Here is a 13885-nt window from a genome sequence, read left to right on the forward strand (position 1 = left end):
CTTTCTGGGGCTCTAAAACAAAGGTTGGCGATGAGCTTCTCTTAGGGCTCTAGTACTAGAAATAGCACCCTGAGCCTCTCGGGGCTCTAAAACAACTATGGGCTGTGAGGAGCCTCGAGGCTCTGAGCCACAATGGGCGGCGTTGGAGTCCTTCTTCTGTGGACTCGGCAACACAGGATGGCGCCTCGAGCCTCGCAGGCTCGTGAATACAGATGCCAAAGGTAACGTAGGAGCCCTGCTCGGGGCTCGACACAAAGATATGCCCCCTGAGCCTCTTGGCTCCAACAAACAAATGCCGCACACGTTGGAGCGGCCCTCTGCCAACTGGGGCCGCTCGAACAACCAAGAGAACCTGCCCCCGCACTCACCGGGACTTCACTGGTGCTGCGGGGGGCGGGAAACACTGCCGGCCTCTTCTCTCGTAGGCGGCGGGCTCCCCTTTTCACGCAGCGCGGGGCTCCTCTTCACTCGGGGAGCCTCGTGGACACGGCCGGCTGCTTCCTGCTTCTCAGGCCTCCCCTCAGCCAATCACCGTGCAGGTCGCCCGGCGAGCCTCCCGCAGCCTAATCCAATGGCAGCGCGGCTCCCGGGTGACGTCAGCGGTGGTTCCCTCGGCTTCTCCTCGGCCCCGGGGCTGCGGCGGCGATCTCTTGGGCCACAACGAGGGGTGGGTTCCCTCGCTAATTAAACAATAAGGCCGGCAAGGTCCCTGGCGGGGTGGGCACCCGTCAGGGGTCAACAAAGGGGCAATGAGCGGCGTGGGCAGCCATGCCGAAAATCGGCAAAACAGGTCCAATGCCGGGTGGGCACCGGCTCTGACGAATAAAGCGCTCTTAAGCGCTAGGAGCAGAACAACGTGCTCCCAGGCGCCAGGGGCAAGGAAAAGCGCTCCCAAGCGCTAGGGGCAGAAATTAAGCGCTTCCAGGCGCTCTGGCAAAAGCAAATCTCCAGCAAGGTCTGGAGGCAGGCAGGGGGTAAGGCTGGGCCCAGAGCCAGCTCACTGGGTCTCCAGGCAGGGAGACAGTCCAAGTGGCGGTCCTCCTGGCCCCAGCAACAGCTGCAGCCCCCTCAGCTAGGATCCAAAAGCAGAACAAATTGTATGGGGACACAGCCCCTTCTTATACCACTAAATCCATTGTCTGTAGGTGCAGGGTGGGGGAGAAACCAGTCAGAGCTGGTTTTGAAGCACCCTTGATGGCTCAACGTCTCATTTCATTCACTAGCAGGGCTAGGGTCATCAGTCGCACCACAGGGGGCGGAGCCAGCATTGTGTGGGGAAAGTCCAGGCCCATTAGGAACCAGGTGCACTCCTCCCCAGCCATCAACATGCTAATCTCACACTCACCACCGGGCAGACCCATCCAGCCTCCCTGGAGCCCGGCTCACCAGCCAGCTCCAGCCAACCACACGCCAGGCATATTTTATACTAATATGCCAACTCCTAGAAGTGGCACTTCCGCACAAGACACACTCATGCCACATACATCATTGCGAAGCATTCACTCTCATGAGTTTGCACATACCAACTTCAAGCCTGCACTCCCCACGCATCAGGAACTACCAGGGACACACACATTCCCCATGCATCCCTATGGGAGAGCAGGCCAGCCTAACTACATGCATGCACTTTACTCTGGGATACAGGGAAAAAGTGCACAGAGACCAAAAATCATCAACACAGATCATATATTAAAAGCGAAAAGATTAGGGGTGAACCTGCCAGAAGGGCCAAGTCCAACACAACCCCCTTCCAGCCAAAACATGGTTGCCGAAAATGTGACTGGGTAGGGAAACAAAGAATGATAGGAAAACCCGATAAAGTTTGTGCTCTAGTAATCGCTGCCCGTATTTCACTATTAATGTGCAGCAGAATTATTATCCACGTGCAGCCAGTTACATTGATAGGCAGCAGCGTATTATAATATGCGGCAAGGTAAGGCATTCAATATGCAGCGTGGCAAAGTGTTCAATATGTAGCAAAGCACTGTATTAAATATGCAGCACGGCATAGTATTCCTACCCTCCCCTTAACACACCTCCCGCCTCCTGCTGTCACCTCCCAAGTCCCTGAAGGCGGCACCAGTCACCGGCTCCACCGCAACTCCCCTGAGTTGCGCCGCTCTCCAGACTCCCCTGGCGAACCAATCTTCGGTCCACTGCTCCTCCGTATCCTCGTCTTCTTCTTGACCGACTTCAGGTCCCGCGTACTCCTGGATTCCCGCGTTGTCCTCCTCCAGTTTCCTTCGGTCTTCGGCATCTCCTCTCTTCGCTCGTCCTTTCTCTTCGCTGGTCCAAGACAACTGCTTCCTGGGTTCTCCGGTTTTCATTGGGCTGACACTTCCACTTCCTAGTTCATCTCCGCCCACTTCTGGGGTGTTTACTGGGCCTCGCTGTGGGGAAACATCATACTGACAGAATGATTGATAGTCATGTGATTCCTCCTCCAAGTCCCAGGTTGCATCAGGCCGTCGCTGATCCACGAATGTTCGCCACTTGACGATCTACAGGTACGAGTGGCGTCCTCTCCCTCTCAGTCACCTACCGTAATGCGCATGTGTTGCAAATGCGCGGAAACAGGAGTCGCAGACTGGTCGCATACCAATCGCGCACATTTATTTATTTATTTTATATTCTTCTGTAGCGCAGGAATCGACCCTGAAAGGTATCTCCGCGCTTAAGATCTTCCAAGATGCCAGATCAGTATCATAGTCATAGAGAGCCCTAGATCTTATACAACCGGAAACAGATGAGTCTTCAGGGATTTCTTAAAGGCATGTATGTTAGTAATTTGTCTTAAAGTAAGGGGCAAAGTGTTCCATTGTGTGGGGCCCTTATAGGACAATGCACGACCCCCTTGTCTTGCCTTCTTAATCCGAGGGACCTACAGCAATAATAAGTTGCTAGAGCGCAATGAGCGGGTCAGGATGTATAGCTGAAATAATTCAGCCAGATATTTAGGGTCAAATCCATGAAGACATCTGTGAATTACACAACACACTTTAAACTCAATTCGCTGGCGGATAGGCAGCCAATGGAGTTTATGCAAAAGAGGGCGTGAAGGGGACCTTGGAGGAGCGTCAAGGATTAATCTGGCCGCAGTATTCTGGACTACCTGCAGACGGCTCAGTTGCTCCTCGTTGGCTGATAGGAGTAGTCCATTGCAGTAGTCCAATCTACTGACGACCAATGTCTGAACCAGTGTTTTCCTGTAGCAATCATCCAGGAACGGGAACACACGCCTCAGGAGCCCAATGGTCCTGAAACACGTTCCCGCCACCAGACTCACATGTTCCTTTAGTAACAACGCCTGGTCAAGCCGCACCCCCAGTTTTTTTACTATCTGCTTAGGGCAGGGAGCAGCTCCTAAATCCAGGGGCCACCACTCAGGCGACCACAGGAGGGGGGCTTCTCCAAAAAGCACGACCTCCGTCTTGCTCACATTGCATTGTAGGCAATTGGAGGTCATCCAATCAGATACTGCTCTCATACCGGTGGCAAATGCATGTTTAATTGCCGATGTCAGGGTATGGAAGGGGAACAAAAGCTGAGTATCGTCAGCATACGATACTGGGGTGAACCCATATTCTCTTACAATATCCACCAAGGGGGCCACATACACATTAAAAAGTGTAGGGCTTAGGCATGAGCCCTGTGGGACCCCTTAGTGAGCTCCCTAAAGATCGATTGATGGGAGCCCAACTTAACGGTTTGTGATCGGCCCGAGAGAAAGCTTTTAAGCCAGGCCAGAGCCGAACCACCTATTCCTACCTTCCGCAGACGACCAAGAAGAATATCATGTGAAACCGTATAGAAGGCGGCGGATAAATCCAACAGCACCAAGATCATGGAGCCTCCTCTATCCTGTGCCATCCTGATGGTATTGGTCACGGAGAGGAGGGACGACTCGATGCTGTGGTTAGGTCTGAACCCAGATTGAGAATGATCCAGACCACCCGCTGCCTCGATAAACTTAGATAGATAGGTATTCACATGTTTCTCGGTCATCTTGCTGATATGAGGAAGTAGGGAGATAGGACGGAGATTGGAAAGGTCTGACCATGGCAGGGCTGCGTTCTTTCGAATAGGGTTCACTACCGCTCTCTTCCATTCACCTGGCACATGCCCGTCTCTAAGGGAGAGATTGATCACTGTTTGAATTCCAGGTAGGAGCAGATTCCCTAAAGAGCCCACCATCTTTGCTGGCAAGAGATCTGAAGGAGATCCTGTTTTAATTTGACTGGCCAGGGAAGTAACTTCAGGAAGATTCATCTCTGGAAATGTGGTAAGTGAGATACTAGCACACGCAGGTGGCGTAGGAAGAATAGGTGATGTCAGGGAGGAACTGATGATATTACTCCCAACAATCCCTGACTGCTTGATTTTCTCATAGATAAGCTCTATTTTATTCTCGAAGAATAATGATATTTCATCACACAGGGTTTGAGAGAAGTCATCTGGACTCTCGCAGGCCACAGGTTTTATAAAGGACTGTAGGATCTTATAGAGTTCTCTGGAAGAGTTGCCTGCTTCAGCCAATTGTGACGCAAGACAGCTCCGCCTGGCCATCTTTAAGTTTTTATGATAGTAGGCCAGGGCATCAGTATACTCTTTCTTGCTAATATCCATGTGTGATTTCCTCAAAGCTTTTTCGAGCTTTCTGCACTTCTGCTTCTCCCCTCTATGTTCTTCAGTGTACCATATCTCTTGTTTGGATACTGAGTGCTGTTTATAAAGCTTCAGTGGCGCCAATAGGTCCACTGCTCCTAAAAGAGCTTTATTGTACTTGACTAAGCCGGACTTAACATCATCTATCTCTCCGAAGATGGGTTCCTTTCAGACCCTCTGTAGTTCATCCGGTGTTACTTTGTGCCATGATCTCCGCAAAGTAGCAGGGAGAGACTTTTGATGTAGAATAACAAGACCACGGAAGAAGAATTCAACCATATAGTGGTCGGATCAGCACACTTGAGACGTGTACGTAATATTAAATATATATGATGTAACTGAAAAACATGCAGCCATCACACACCGTACGCGGATCCTTCACGACTTTTCTAAAATGGCGGCTAGAATCCCCGCACCCACCATGATGTGTGCGCGACTCAGAAAAAAATTGGGATTTTTTAAAAACAAAATAATTTAAATATATTAAAAGAAAAAAATAAAACACAAAAATAAACAATATTTAGTTTGATTTAAAAAAACATTTTTGTTGCAATTTTCAGAACAAAATATAATGTTATTTAATGAATAAAATATTTATAAATAAAATGAAATTAAATGAATTCGTACTTGTATAGCACACTTATACCCTGAGGTGTCTTGGCGCTGTACGCATACCGCTGTGGAATCCTTCCTGGCTTTTTCCTGTGAAATGCCCACTCCTGGACACCCCCAAGGTGAAGCCAGGCATCCCAGCGCTGTTGGGGCCGTTGTGGAGATTAAGCAAGCTATTGCCCAGAGTTGCAGAGTGGGACCCGTGATTAGAATAGGCACCGAGGCGAGAATGATCAGGTCCGAGGAAATTGAGCCCAAGACCCGCCGAGGCGGGAATTGAACCCTGGTCCCGGGCCAGACCTCTGGATCAGGGTCTGCCACTCTAACCATTGAGCCACACTTCTCCACATAAACAGTTAAAAAAACTGTAGAAAATCAGTACAAAAAAAATAGGTATAACTACTATTACACTTAAACATTAGCATTAAAAAAACCTTTGAAATTCACTGAAAAAACCATAGGTTTCAGGCACGTTATAGTTAGAAATTAGCATTTAAAAAATCTTAGAAATTCACTGAAAAAAACATAGGTTTCAGGGGTGTTATAGTTAGCTGGACATTTCACTCGTACAAAGCCATAGAAATTCCTCCGTTATAGTTCTGCTAACTATAACTCGTGCCCTCGCAATGCACTGCTGATGATGTCACATATTACATCACTCATGACATGGTCAGTGACATCACTTATGACATCACTGATGACATCTCAAATGACATCACTGATGACATCATCCATGTGGTAAATTGATGCATCTTCTCACACCCTACTATAACCTTTGATACACCCACTCTAAATTACAGACTGCCGTTCTCAAAACCATAGACACTCCAACAGCAATAACTACATACACACTCACTGACTCTAAGGTTTACACACACCCACTCATTCACTCGTACAGTCACTCATACTTATGGTCACTCAGTACAGTTCTATCATATGCACTCATACACTTATATAGACACTCACAAACCGCCACTCCATAGAGGTACTCACACACCTAGTCAGTCATGCAAATAATTGATCACACTGCCATTTACTCACCTATACAGTTATACACACATCAGCTCAATTACTCATACAAACACTAGCACATTCTTACGCTCTTATACAATCACTGATACAAGCACACTCTCACCCATACAGCCACTCCCAGAATCACACACTCTCACGTATAGCCATTTATATACTCCAACACACATATATACTGCCTTTCACATTTGTAGTTACTCACACATGTACCATTGAGATATACATTCACTCACTAACACACCCATACACACACTCACCCACCCATACAGTCCATCAAAGATGCACTCTTGAAACCATGCACCCAGTGAATCACCCACTCACACATCTATGCACAGAGTCACACACACCCCACCCACATAAACACTAAGGCACCCATACAGATAATCTAACAAGCAATCAATAACACATATAGATACTCATGTAGCTATTCACAAACCCATGTAGCCGGTTACACACCAACAGACAGACGGATACAGACATTCACACAGTGTAGTCACTAACCCATGCATTCAGTAAGATACGTTTAATCACCCACTTATGGAGTCAGTCACGCACCTACTAAATCATCCATTCAGACACTTATACACCCACTCATTCTTCAATATGCCTTTCCCTATATATATTAAACATATTTAAACTTTACAGAAATACACAGTCACTGGATGATGTCATCAGTGATGTCATTTGAGATGTCATCAGTGATGTCACTGACCATGTCATGAGTGATGTAATCGGTGACGTCATCAGCAGTGCATTGCGGGGGCGCGAGTTATAGTTAGCAGAACTAATTATAACGGAGGATGCAAAATAATGCAAATAAATACTATCAATTGGGTCCTCCTGCCAAATATTTTCCCTTAATGGGCTGCCACAAACCCCAAGCGTCAGGTTGTTGCACATCCAGAGGTGGTAAATGTAGGATACCTCCCTCGCCTTGCCAACATATATCAAAGTCATTGTACTTCATCTAATTCCTAACTACAACTTACCTGTAACCGTTGTTTTTTTCAGTGAATTTCCATGGTTTTTTAAGTAGCAATGGTGTTTGCAGAATAGTGTGGAAAGGGGGCATGACCTCGTAAGACCTCTTAGTACATTGACTGTGTGGGATTTGCTGAAGGTAACAGGAGGGATAATTGGCCCCAAACACTCCTCAATAGCCAAGGGGACTTCAACCCCCAACTAATACTCTGCTGGGAGGCGTGTTTACAGAGTGGTGAACAAAGAGCGCCCTTGATGATTGCGCAGGTAGTGCCTGTATGATTCTATGAGTGCCATTGCAAAGGACATATTTTACACAAGGTTTCAATGTAGCTATTTATTAAGATACTAATGTAACTCTCCCCTTTGTATTCATTTGTCGAAATAACAAAATCAGAAATGCATTTTCCTTCTTCACAGCAACAGAAGAGGTCGCAATGACATCAGTAGTTACCAATACAAATGACAAAGTGTAAAATAGATATATAGACCTATTTTACACAAAGTCTGAGTCTAGCTCTAGTAACATATTGGTTTAACTTTATTTTAACAAGACATTTATAAAAAAGAACAGTTTAAAAACATAACGCAACATCTGAACTCACAAATAACACATAACTACCAAATACCCATCAAACTACCCATTGTTACCCCAACTCATGGGCAATTAAAAACAGCTGCAAAACTAGTGCAATGCACAATCTGCAAACATCACATGACCGGGAAAGTAAGGAATATCATTGGTTAATATACTTTTCAGTAAAATGAATAGGAAATATACACCTACTCCTCCTTCATGAATCTTCTTTTCCAGAACTTTATTGTGAGCAGGTGGTAGATTTTGGCTGGAGACTCTTTTTGTACTCATGTGAGATGGTGGTCATGTTATATCATCTAAAAACTTATCATAGAAAACATCTCCAACTGCCGATCAAGCAGAGGGAAGCTGGAGGACCATCTACACCAGTAGCAGCAGCAACAATTTCTGGCCAGAAAGTCCCTTCAGTTGTACAGACTACTACAACAGATATGGCTTCAGAGTTTTCAAGAATGGCCCTATATTGCACAGGTTCTAGTATTGTTATAAGAGCTGGTGAGTAGTATGTTACAGCTATTCACAATCAGCCAAAAATCATACATGCTAATTTATTTTCCCCTTGTATATTTATTCACATTTCTCAGTACACATTTATCGAATTCCTCTTGACCCAATTGATATTTTTGTTACCATAAAAATGAACAAAACATTTTGTGAACTTTACAAAACCAAAAAAAAGAATTCTGAAACAAAACAGTAAATCATGTCACTGGGAAATAAAGGAATATCATTGGATAATACACTTTTCAACTAAAAGAATGAGAAGAACATGGCCATTTATCTATCTAGGACATTCCTTAAGAGGAGCTCCTAGTGAGCAGCAAGAAGGCAACTCAAAGCTTCAATAGCACCCACAACAATACCAAAGCAGAGAGTTTATTTAAAAATCCAATTCCAACTTCAAGATTTGGCTCCAGTGTTTTCCCCGATGGCTTCATACTTCATGAATTGTGGAGTTGTAGTGAGTGCTGGAGCACAGTCCACAACGTTCCTTCGCAATGCTGCATTGAATAATAATATTGATATTGCAAGCGGATGATGACCAAATATAAACTCATGTACTACCACCCCATACCGTTAATTGGGGGCACACAACTTTATTGTTCTGCTGTAACTTGATTTTAAAACTGTTTACAGTACAATTTTATAATAACGGAATTTTATACTCTTGGAATTTATGCAAGACAAAGCACAGATATAATACGATCTTTCGTATCATGACAATTTTAGCCGCCTGTGTAGATGTATTTTATTTTTCATGGGGGGGGTTTTGTAATGATTTAAAATAATCAATCAATAAACTTAAACTTGAAACTTAGGGGTCCATTAGGATGGCGGGCGGAAAAAATCCGCCGCCACCCTAACGGAGATCGGGACCGCCCACCTAAAGGCCGGGGGTCCCGACATTGGCATTAGGATGCGCCCGCCACAGTGGCGGGCGCATTCCTCAAATTAACATTGTGGCGGGCGGTGCTCACTGCACCGCCCGCCACAATGTTAAAAACAAATGCACGCATTTGCATAATCGAAGCGGCAGGCACCGCGCGGTGCCTGCCGCTGCGATTATGCAAATGCAGGGGGGTACCACAGGTACCCCCGTGTGCCACCCCCCTTTGGCCGTCACTCTGGGGGCCCACAGGGGCCCCCCAGAGTGCACACCGCATGCCTTTCCATGGCGGCATTGCCGCCACGGACAGGCATTGAAAAATGCCTATTCTAATATGGCTGGCGGTGTCTGATAGACACCGCCACCATGTTATCCCTTTTCCGACCCAGCCGCAAGGCGACCGGTGCGGAAAACAGGCGGGCGATGTTTCCCACCGCTGCGGTCCCCTCCGCCATCGTAATATGGCGGGGGGGGGGAATGCAGGGAAGGATGTCGGGCGGATTGCCTCTGCCAGGATGGCGATGGCCACCGCTACCCTGGCGGAGGCAATCTGCCCGACATCCTAATGGGCCCCTAAATATGGATTTTTGTTTTATTTTTGGCCCTTCATGGTTTTTCTATATTAGCAGGCATTTTAGTATCTTACAAAATGGGCATCTTATATCTATCTGTTGTTCATTTTATTATATTCTAATTTATTATAACAATACTTAAATATAACTTGCCATATAGACAGTCAAACTTTCCCTCTACAAATAAATGCACATCTGCATTTTGCCGGTTATCATTATTTACTTTTAAATATAAGTCAATAGCCTATGTTTAAATCTCCTAGTACGTGCATCAACAACATACACAAACATACTCTTGTTTTTTAGGCAATACTGTGTTGAATTTTGTAATCTCTTCTTTGAAACTATCAACTGTAATATATGTAACCTGTTCTGTAACTCCTCCTCTTATCAACTCTTCATTTTCCCTAGAATCCTGCTCAGGCCTAAAGAAATTAAACTGCTCATTATCACAAACCTTTTTTACGTCTGCCACACTACCGTGCAAAAGTGCTCAGTTCATTTCTCCTAAACATAAAGCAGGAGTTTTCACATAGTGCAGACTCTTAACTAAAGTTCGCATTGTTAAGTGGTATAACTTATTTTGTGTTTTAAACTTCGCCTTGGAAAGATATGTAGGAATATCCTTAATGTATCAATGAATTGCTGTCTAATAATACAAACACTACTACAATTCCATTTGTATATGGGACCCCGACTATTCCTTCCTTGTACCTCATCTGCAATGACTTCTTCTACATTTCTAGGTACCATCGCCTCTTTTGCTATAGGACTACCATTCTTCATTTCATAACATTTTCCTCTTTCATCAATAGCATGACCTAATCTGTTATCTTTGAGATAGCTTTCTTCACTAAAAAAAGGCTCTATACTACAAGTATGTATCCATTCTCCACTAAAAACTGTACAAAAGTCACTTCTAATCACTAATCTTATCTTCTGGTGTCGTCTTCTCATGCACAACACTATTACCTCAAGAGTCTTCATTCTATTTAGATTCAAAATGAACTTCCTCTTCAAAGCAATGGACTTATCAACTACTCTCTCAACTTGTTCTTTCTGTTTCACTGCATCTCTCCTTCTACACTTTTTTAAATTTCTCACTAAATTTATAACCACTCTACTATGAAACATCCTGGCACTCATATACATAAACTGCTTTGTCTCCTGGTTATGTTGTGTCCATGTTTGTTGCAATCTTTTCTCTTTTTCAAATGTACACTTTGTTCACTCTTGTTGTTTCTCATAGTCATAATTGTATTTTCTTTATTTTGTAATCTTTAGCAAATGTTCACATATATTTTTAAGAAATTACTTTGTCCTCTTACCCGTAGCTCTTTTTTCTTTCAGCACTTTTTCTGTATTTTGCCCCGTTTGTAACTCATTTCTGAGGAGATTCTGAGGAGATTCTGTAGTTGCTTTTGCTTCTTTTTCGTCTGAGATTTTGTAGGAATTCCAACTGTGTGTAGATATGTATATCTTGTTCTGTAAAATAAAAAAAGTATATTTGAATTTTTACCCTGGTCAACATAGAAACCACTTTACTGCTGACTTACACATAATATAAAAACAGTTTTATGGTATGTTGCAGTTTTAAATCTACAGATGAACCTAGCTACATTACGAACAAAACACACAGAAACCTTTAAATCCCTTAATCGGCAGCACTGCCATATGACCCAATGAGTCCAATTAATTAAATCCCATTATCAGTATTCTCTATGTACTCCTTATTTGAATCCATTTGTTATTCTGCCATATGTCGCATTATCTTCAATTAATTTTACACACTGTAATTCAATCGGTGATAAATCTTCACAAACACAGGAGGCAAAATGATTTCCATGTGCCACGTCTTTTATTGAGTAACCCAATGCATTTCGGGACAAATCCCTTCATCAGGGGTATCTACGATATAAAAATGAATGTACATTTACATCATTATTGACCTCAACCTCTGTAATACATTTGCTGTAATCTACATAATCATGGTATACATAGCTTTTACTCGAACCTTCAAAAAGACATACTGAGAGCACGATAGTTGTTTGAAAAACGTTAGCAACGGCCCCCTTTCATTTCATGGAACCACCCAAACTCGGCTAACACCTCGTCTTTCTTAACACAAGCTTTTGTAAAAGACTACCTTGTTACGCTTACCATGCCATCTGTAGTTCGTCATTAAAGATAAAAAGAAACACGGCCTCACATACAACCAACTCGTGTTTCATGAAACATGTTTTCATGCCATCTCGACGGGTTCACATTTTAAAAGTGCGTGAACGCACGTCTTTCTCCGCATGATTATATAATCCACTGCTTCTCAGTAGTTCAGCTATTTATCATGACGCGTCAGTTACCTGCAGGTGCTCATGCTTATACATCTCATTACAAAGACCACTCAGCTTTCAACAACAGACTTCCGGTATCATAGACACGGAACCAATATCCTTTCGAACCATTCAACACTACATTGCCCAGAATCCTTTGCAATATGTCTGTTACTGATCTGTGATTCCCTCGTTGCTCATATTATGTACCCTCTGACTGAAGCCATTAGTTTAAACAGATAAATTAACATGATGTCTCAACATACAATTTCTAAAATTCGATGGTGCTTATGTCATTAAATTTTTCAAAAGTTTGTGATGGCAACCTAATGCCTCGCTAATTTCCAAATAAACATGACAGGAAACCATGACTCCTGTGTGTGTCCTCTCTGTTGAATTCCTCTGTTGTCAATCCATTAATCCTTTCGTTTTTACATGTTAATCCAAGTTTTGTGATGGGTGCAAACTCGCAAGTAGGGCGGCAATTGAGGCAATCAAAAAAGTAAAATTCGAGCTGCACTCCTTACTTATTATACGTCCTCTGAATTAAACCAGTTACACATTGAAGGCGTGCATGCCTAGCTACATTACTACATGCACTTACTTCAATATAGCCACCCCAAAGCAAAAAACAAACCTTTATTTATTAGTTAACGTTTAACATTTTAGCACCCTGTTCTACACACAGCTGCACCATATCTCACTTCTAACATATACATGGTGAAAGACTAGTTTATCACTTCTGTAGTAAATTTTAAAATGAACATCAAGCCAAGGGAGTGTAATTACAAGCTCCATGCATCAAAGCGTCACTTTTTTTGACACACCATTGGCATAGTGTGATGCTCCATATCTACAAGGCTGACGGGTGCGGGTGAGTGCGAGGTGTTGCCTTGCTTAACTCGTGCTGCTCAGTGCTGGACGAATTTTATATAATATCACAATTGTTTTTAGACTACCGTTTTGGCCCTGAGGTATTGCTCATCAACAGTGCATTGCTTTGAGGAATTAACTGTTTTAAAATTCCCTGTTTTTACCTTTTTAACTCTGTATTGCATCGTACTTTAGTTCTCTTGCTTTCTGAGTTGGCGTGTTGACTACTGTCACAGCTGACGCTCATTGGTTCCTCGCTGTGTCTCAGGCCTGCCACGGCTTTGCCGACTGATGTAGAGAGACACAGCCCCTCCCCCCACTTTTTTGCGCTTCTGCTTTGCTTGAAATAGTTGTTGCAGAACCGGACGCGTAGCTGACGGGTGCGGGAGAGTGCGATGTGCTGCCTTGCTTAACTCGCGCTGCTCAGTGCTGGACGAATTTTATATAACATCACTTAGCACTATCACAATTGCTTTTAGACTACCATTTTAGCACTCTGGTATTGCTCATCAAAAGTGCGTTGGTTTGAGTAATTAACTGTTTTAAAATTCCCTGCTTTTACCTTTTTAACTCTGTACTGCACCGCACTTTAGTTTTCTTGCTTTCTGAGCTGGCGTGTTGACTACTGTCGCCACCGACGCTCATTGGTTCCTTGCTGTGTCTCCGGTCCTCCACGGCTTTGCCGATTGATTTGGAGAGACACAGCCCCTCCCCCCACTTTTTGCGCTTCCGCTCTGCTTGAAATAGTTGTTGCAGAACCGGACGCGTAGCTGACCGGTGCGGGTGAGTGCGAGGTGCTGCCTTGCTTAACTTGCGCTGCTCAGTGCTGGACGAATTT

The sequence above is a fragment of the Lissotriton vulgaris genome, chromosome 9 (genome assembly GCF_964263255.1).
Source record: "Lissotriton vulgaris chromosome 9, aLisVul1.2, whole genome shotgun sequence".
NCBI classification, from domain to species: Eukaryota; Metazoa; Chordata; class Amphibia; order Caudata; family Salamandridae; genus Lissotriton; species Lissotriton vulgaris.